General features: G+C 43.1%; 1 long non-coding RNA gene across 2 annotated transcripts; it reads right to left on the bottom strand.

Annotated features, from left to right (window-relative positions):
* Positions 1-354: 354 nt before the first annotated feature.
* LOC102028327 lies at positions 355-6,939 on the bottom strand. 2 transcript variants are annotated; one of them, XR_264532.2, is made up of 7 exons: positions 6,368-6,939; positions 5,927-6,085; positions 5,570-5,615; positions 5,040-5,159; positions 4,483-4,591; positions 2,951-3,033; positions 355-947 (listed from the first exon to the last, which is right to left on the bottom strand). It is a non-coding gene; the product is annotated as an uncharacterized LOC102028327 (long non-coding RNA). The 2 variants fall into 2 exon arrangements; XR_001231807.1 differs by lacking the exons at positions 355-947; positions 2,951-3,033 and having other exon boundaries at positions 4,083-4,591.
* Positions 6,940-7,526: the final 587 nt, after the last annotated feature.

The raw sequence follows: 7,526 nt of genomic DNA, 5'->3' as shown, positions 1-7,526 counted from the left end.
CTGAAAAATGCTACACCTGACTTCACGTGATGGATCAAAATCAACAGACAGACCAAGAAATATTGTTTAAGATACTTTCAAGGTGTATGTATAAGGTACAATTGAAGCATAAATGAGTTCTGTGTCTATACATGGGCCCCATCCCAAAGATGTTATATTATGCATATGCAAATATGTTAGAACCTAAAAAAAGTTCAAAATCCCAAACACTCTGGTCCCAAGGATTTTAGATTAGGGAGACTAAACCTGTATCTAATTTACTACATCTTCCAAACAAATTGTGTCCATATGGGGCTGGGGATTTAGCTCAGCGGCACAGCACCTGTCTGGCAAGTGCAAGGTCATGAGTTCGATTCTTGGTACTGGAAAAAAAGCAAAAAACAAACAAACAAAAACACAAATTGTGTCCATATGTTTTCCCCAGTAACTAAAAAGGAGACTTTTAAAAAGTAATCCTGGCAGGTGGGCACGGTGGGACATGACATGTCTGTATCCCAGCTATTTGGAAGGCTGAAGCAGGAAAATTACAATTTTGATGACACACTGATCAGTTTCAGGAAATGCCATCTTAAAACAAAATTTTTAAAAAGGACTAGGGATGTTCCTCTGTGTTACAGTACTTGCCTAACATATGAGGCCTTGGGCTCAATCCTCAGTACTACACACACACACGCACACACACATACCACACACCCCGGGAGCTCTAGGGCTGGCAACTGCTCCCCCACTTAACAATGGGTGGTGCCCGAGGATAAGGGAGTACAGCCTCTGGGTGGCAAGAGGTAATCATGGAGATAGGCTGTGCTTGGGTATGTTCAGCATCTTGGAGAACTGCCTCCTGCCCGAAGACAAGCTCCATCTCAAGCTGTCCATGTGTCAAAAGACTGACCTCTGTGTGGTAGGCTGCAAGCTCAGGCAGAAAGAACCCAAAAGACGGCAGAGATTTCCTAAGTAGAGCAAAAAAGCAATAGCCGTAAGAGAAAAATTAATAGTTGGTTTCATTAAGGCCATCAAAAGTGCTGAGGCATGGTATTATATTCCTATAATCCCAGCTACTCGGGAGACTGAGGCAAGAGGACTGATAAGTTCAAGGCTAGCCTAGACAATTTAGAGACTTCATTTTAAAATAAAGTTTAAAAAGGGGTAGGGATATGAGCTTAGCACTGTCATTACTGGAAAAAAAGCATCAGAGGATACCAATGAAACAGTGAAAAAAAGGGCAAACTACAGACTGAGAGAAAACACTCATTATATAAAAAAATTTCTTACAAATAATAAAAGGAAACCAATAAAAGAGGGCAAAAGACTTCAACAGGCACTTCCCAAAAGCATATATACGTGCCAGAAGTATATAAAATGGCATGCAACATCAATACTCACCAGGAAATGTACACCAAAACTACAAGGACTATCTCACCCACTAGGATGGCTACTATCATAAAATAGAAACTAACATACGTTGCTGAGAATATGGAGAAATCAGAACTGTTGTACACAGCTATTAGGAATATAAAATGATATGTGCTATGGAAACAATATGGCAATTCCTAAAAAATTAAAAATGGAATTATCCTAGCAATTCTGCCATAGATATATACCTGAAAAATTGAAAGTGGAGTCTCAAAGAGATACACCCGTGTTCATAGTAGCATTATTCACAAATGTACAAAAGATGAAGCAACTCAAGTGTCACAGATGAATGGATAAACTAAAAGCACAGATACACAGGAGAATATGATTTCCAACATGGATAAACCCTGAGGACAGAAAGTAGAATGGTGGTTGCTGGAGACTGAGAAATGCAGAGAAGGAAGATGGGGCATTATTATTTAATAGGTAGAGTTTTAGTTTTGTGAGATGAAAAGTGCTCTACAGATGGACTGTGATGGTTACATAACAATGCAAATGTACTTAAGGCCACTATCTGTATATCTAAAAATGGCTAAAATGGTAAATTTTGTGTCATGTGTGTTCTACCATAATTTTTAAATTCCTTTTTTTTGCAGTGCTGGGGATGGAATCCATGAGTCTCCCGTATGCTAGGCAAGTGATCTACCACTGAGCTACTCCCACATGCCCCTGAAAAAAATTCGTTCAAAATCCCATGTAAAGATACTACTATCCCCACCAAAACATCAGAAATTCAAAAGACCGAAAAGCTGGGCACAATGGTATATGCCCATAGTCCCACCTACTCAGGAGATGGGAAGTTGGCCAGAGCCCAGGAATTCTCCACTAGTCTAGGTAATACATCAAGACCTTGTCTCCAAACAACAACAACAAAAAAGACTTGAACACCAAATGTCAGTAAAAATGTAGAGGAAATCTTGTGCAGTACTGGTGTGTGTTTTTGTTTGCTTGTGGTACTCAGGATTGAGCCCATGGCTTTGCCACTGGGCTAAATTCCCAGCCCTTTATTTTGAGACAGGGTCTTGCTAAATTGCTAAACTGCCCTGAGTGGGCTACAACATGTGACCCTCTTGCCTCAGCCTCCCAGAGTGTAGGCATTACAGGAGTGCACCACCAACTCGGCTCCGGTGGAATTTAAATTGGTATTGTATAACCACTCAGGAAAACTATTAGGCACTATCTACTAAATCTAAATACTATGACCCTACAATCTCTTTTTAGGTTTATGCCTAGAAAAATGAGTGGGAATGTGTACCAAAAGACATCAGCAAAAATGTTCACAGCTGTTTTATTCACAGTAGCCAAAAACTGGCCACGACCCAAAGATATAATTGGGAAAGAGATATACAAATTGTAGCATATCCATATAATTACTATTCAACAACAGATCAGAAAGAACTTCTGATCCACATGACCACACAGACATTTTGTTACATGAAAGATGACATGCATAGAATTTCTACTGTATTATCTAATGGAGCTTAAAAGTGGATAAAATTAGTGGATGTAGTCTTGTAAAAAAAAACTATAATGCAGTTACCTTCATATTGGAGGCAGATGAATGATGAACAGAAAGGGCAGGAAGAAATCTTCTGGCATATCAGAAATGTTCTACAGCTTGACCTGTCACAGGGTTATAGGCATGTAAAATTAACTAAGCACTACACGTTAGAGTAATACATTTTATGCACTTTACCATATGGTTCACCTTCAAGTAAAATATCTCTATAACACCCAATGTCTCCAACAATGAGTATGTTACGATTCAAAAATAATTAAATCTTAACCTTGTTCTTTTTCATTCTGACTTAGAAGATTAGACCCTATTCCTCCTCCCAGACGCGTTCGGAGAGTTACTTTCCTGTTTCTTCAGTCAGATAATGAATCTGACTAAATCTCAGGCAGACCAAGCTTAACACATTTTTAAATGTTCAAGTGTTACTGAAGCCATTCCTTATACATGGGCTCCCAATGTGATACCAGTCATTAGTGCAGTCTTTGAGTCTGAGCTTCCAACTTGCTTTCTACTGGTTAAATTTGATTTTGTTTTCATCTTCAAGAACACCATCCCTTTGTTTTACACCTTCATTACCATGAGCTAAACAAATCCTCCCTCAGCTATAAAAGCAGAATGTCAAAAATCACAAGGTAAAGTATCATCGCCTTCTGACATTACGAACATGTACATCCCTTGCAGAACAGAAACCTTCTTTCCCTTTAACAGCCATCTTGATGCCCGACTCTTATATAGCCCCTTTACACAGCCCAACACCGTAACTAGCTTCCCTGTGGAAGTGCCAATAGCTATGTTATGGCTTGCCATTCTCAGGAAAGAAAATGAAAATCCACAAAAAGATGAACTCTGTGCCACCTCAGGCTTCTTCTGCCATTCATAATAATGTGCACATTAAGAACCTTAATATGCAGAACCTTACATTGTAATGATAATCACAGCCAAACCTTTTGATGTCTTTTACAACCTTGATTGTTTCTGATCTACATACAACTCATCCGTATTTCAATAAAGTGGGCAAGTTAGGGGTCTAGAAAAGCAGCCAAGTAGGAGAAAAATGACAGACAGGTTAAAAACAGAAAGACTGGGTTAAAAGAAGCCTCCCAATGCCCTCTGTATTGCAATCAATGAGACGTAAGTCAACAGTGAGAGACAAGTTTTATTAAAGGCAGATCCAGTTACACTGCTGCACAGTGTGATTCTTTAACAGCTCCCCAAATAAAATTGTTCAGAACAATTAGCAGTTTTAATAGTTTCAGGAAAAATGTTTTTTAAAAGCAAGTACCAAATAACAATTGGTTAAATGCAAAGTCTTACAAAGAGAAAATAATGCTTCTTTTAGAACAGTAGAGTCAGATAACACAATAACATGCAGTATTTTTATTTAAGTAAATTGTCGGAAATAGGTTAGACTTGTTTTCTCCTCCCAGACCTCAAAATAAATTTCATTTCATAGGTCTATACAAATGTCAAAATATTGACCATAAGAGCAAATGGGTTAGTACTACTGGAATGCATTAATTATAAAGCTGGATAGGCGGATTAATTGTCCTACATACCTGTGGTTTTTCAGATTCCTGTGCTTGCTTACTCATGTACGTACATTTAACTCTTATTTTTTTTTTAAACCACTGCTAGAAGCTCCCGATTTGGCTTCTACACTGCCACCTGTAGACATAAAAGAGAAATAAACTGTGAATTATTCATCAACAATGCATCTTTTCTAGGTATCTAACAGGAGCAACTGGGGAAAAAGTGGCAAAAGACTTGCTCCAAAACACAAAAACCTTATATTCTTTCTCCTCTTGTGCGAAATTCCGCAGGCATTCCTCTCTCCCAATGATTTGAGAAATTATTTAATTAGAAATTGAAATATACCTACATCCCAGATCATCAACTACCTAACTCTCCGATCAGTTCCTTAAAGAGATGGAGTCACAGACCAACTTAATAGCCATTTCAAGACCTGTCGTTTAAAATCAGAAGCTAATCGGCCCATTTTGTTAATTAGGTAATTAAGAATTGAATAAAATATCAAAATGAGAAGAGCGAGTTGAGATCCACATTAAGGTTACTTTACACAAGGTCTAAGACACCTATTTTAAATAATTCTAACCTGAAACAGAGCTTTGTCCAATCTAAACACTTTGATGGGGATATTTTCATCTTATGCCTGATTTGAACGCGATGAATGCTGAAAGGTCCGTTTTACCCCATGCATTTCAGATCTTCAGCCCTTTGAAAAAATAAAGGAAGAAAAGAGAGGAAAAAAAAAAAAAAAAAAACTAAATCAGTAAAGGACCAGAGGAACAAAAATACATGACCAACTAACAGCGAGTCCAAGCATCCAGGAGATGAAAGGAGTGAATGTATCGGAGAGAAAAAAAAAACAAACGACAAATACTGAAATTCTGGAGTTAACTGAAAAGAACAGACCGCGCCACGCAGCTTTTTACCTCTTCGAATCCCACAACGTATCCAGCACAAGTGCTCCAGCTCCAGCACCTTTAACTAAAAACACAAGCACCACCCCTCGCCCCACCACTAGGTGAGGCAGCGCCAGAAGCCACCGAGCGAGCGCGCCAGCCCGACCCCGCTACCCAGCAAATCCCGAGGCTTTTTTGCCCAACTAGAGATCCGCCTTACCCGTAATTTTCTTTAATGCCCCGAAAGCCAGTTTTGGTTTATGGAACTGCAGGAAATCCAAGAAAATCAAATCTCCTTTAGAAACTCTCCTTCTGACGGAGATTTACACACAACTCTCCCTTGCCTCCCAAACCCGAACACGCGCTGGGCTATCATCCCAAGAGGGTCTCCTGGGGACCCGGGAATGACCACGACTACTCACTCCCACGTGATTCCATTAAACGTTCGTCCACACGCGCACGAGAGGCTCGAGTCTGTGCACGGCCGGCCCCAGGAGATAAGTTCAGCACACCCACTCTGCACCCACAAACGTCCACCCTGGCCCTGAAAGCGCGAGGGAGCCCCGGGAGCACGCACCAGCGCCAGCACACAATAACTCGACCAACTCCAGCCTTCCCGCACACGCCGGGCCGGTCCTGCCACCAGCCTGTCCTCCCACGGTCCCCTCGGTCCCGCGGGCCGGGAGCAGGAGGCGTCCTGATGGTCGCTGGGTGTGAGTTGTTTAGGAGGCGCGACCTGCACATTGCGAACAGAGAAGGGGGTCGAAGTCTGCCAAAGCCGCCTGGGTGGTCACTCCCTTAAAGGGGACGGGGTGGGGGTGGGGACAGTGAGACTCCGAGGACTGAATCTTACTGGAGCAGCTTTCCTCACCTCTTCCCCACCCAGTACGGCTCCCGCGCACACCGCGGGGCTGTGCACCTTTCTCCCGCCTCCGGATATGCCCGGCCCTTACCCCGAGTGCAGCGGCCTGGAAGTGGGGAGGACATCCAGCCGCGGCAGCGGGTTCGGGGTGCCCACCTGCGCGCAGGGTCGCCGGTGCGCCCGCGGCTCCACCGTCTTGCTCTGCTGAAGGCGGCGATGGACAGAGCGCCTGACTCCAAGGTCCTCCACGCTCCACTGGAGTGGTGGTCCTCGGGTCGGTTGCTCCACGCGGGAGAGTCACCCACCTAGCTCGCAGGTTCTGCCACTGTTCCTGGGTCCTATAGAAGCCAAACTGCGCACCCCACCCCTTTCCCGCCGCCCCGCGTTGCGCTGCGCTCCGCCCACCTATTGCTGCTGGGGCCCAGCTGGGGGCTTCAGAGCCCGCGCCTCGTGCCGCAGATCTCGGGCTGGGGGGAGGGCAGGGAGCGGCATCCGGATCCGCCCCGACCCCCAGGCCCCTAACCCACTCCCCACTCCAGGGGGTCCGCGGCGGTCGTCCGCACTTACCCCGAGGCCAACAGTGTGGGCACCAAGCGCTCTTCCCCCGTTCTTCTGGCGTCTTTTCTTTCTCCGCAAGGCACCTTCCCTGGCACCGAGGGTGCCGTGTGTCTTGGGGGGAGGGGGCCTGAAGCGGGGTGGAGAGAACCAAAGAGTGGAGGCGAAGAAATTACCATGTCAACTGCCAGGGGATGCAAGTTGCTGCCTGCGCCTTGTTTCTGTTACGTTAACTACCTGGATGTGCTGCTGTCCTTGTTATAACCGCGATAATATTCACAGACATGAATGTAAGATTTTCAAGCTAATTGGTGTAGTGTTGTCGGGTTTTTTGTAATTTAATGATGACAAAAGACAGCACATTTACTTTTTTAAAAGTTGCTTTGCAGATACGTATTTTATATGTATATAAAGCCACATCTCTGATTTTTAAAAATAGCAAAATATAAATAACAGAACAGCAGTTTTTTTACAGAAACAGAGCCAGTGTGTATGTGTTATTGAAACCTACTGTAATTATATTAATTGCTTCTCTTTAAAGTGTATTTTAGGTATTTCCCAAAACAGGCCCAAAATTTAGGGATTAAGAGCCCCTAAGTTTTAATTTGGCTTTTTGCCACAGTTCTAAAATGTCAATTTCATGGAAATTACTAAATGTAGTTATTTAGAAAAGTGGACCCTTTTTCTTCCAGGTTGGCAGCACTTTTAGATTTGGCAAAGGACAGATTTTTTTTCTTAAGCTAATAAAATTCTCATTCAT

This window comes from Chinchilla lanigera, unplaced genomic scaffold (genome assembly GCF_000276665.1).
Source record: "Chinchilla lanigera isolate Chin_1 unplaced genomic scaffold, ChiLan1.0 scaffold00115, whole genome shotgun sequence".
Taxonomy (NCBI): domain Eukaryota; kingdom Metazoa; phylum Chordata; class Mammalia; order Rodentia; family Chinchillidae; genus Chinchilla; species Chinchilla lanigera.
The sequence above is the reverse complement of the archived record's forward strand: the minus strand, read 5'-3'. Positions and strand labels throughout refer to the sequence as shown.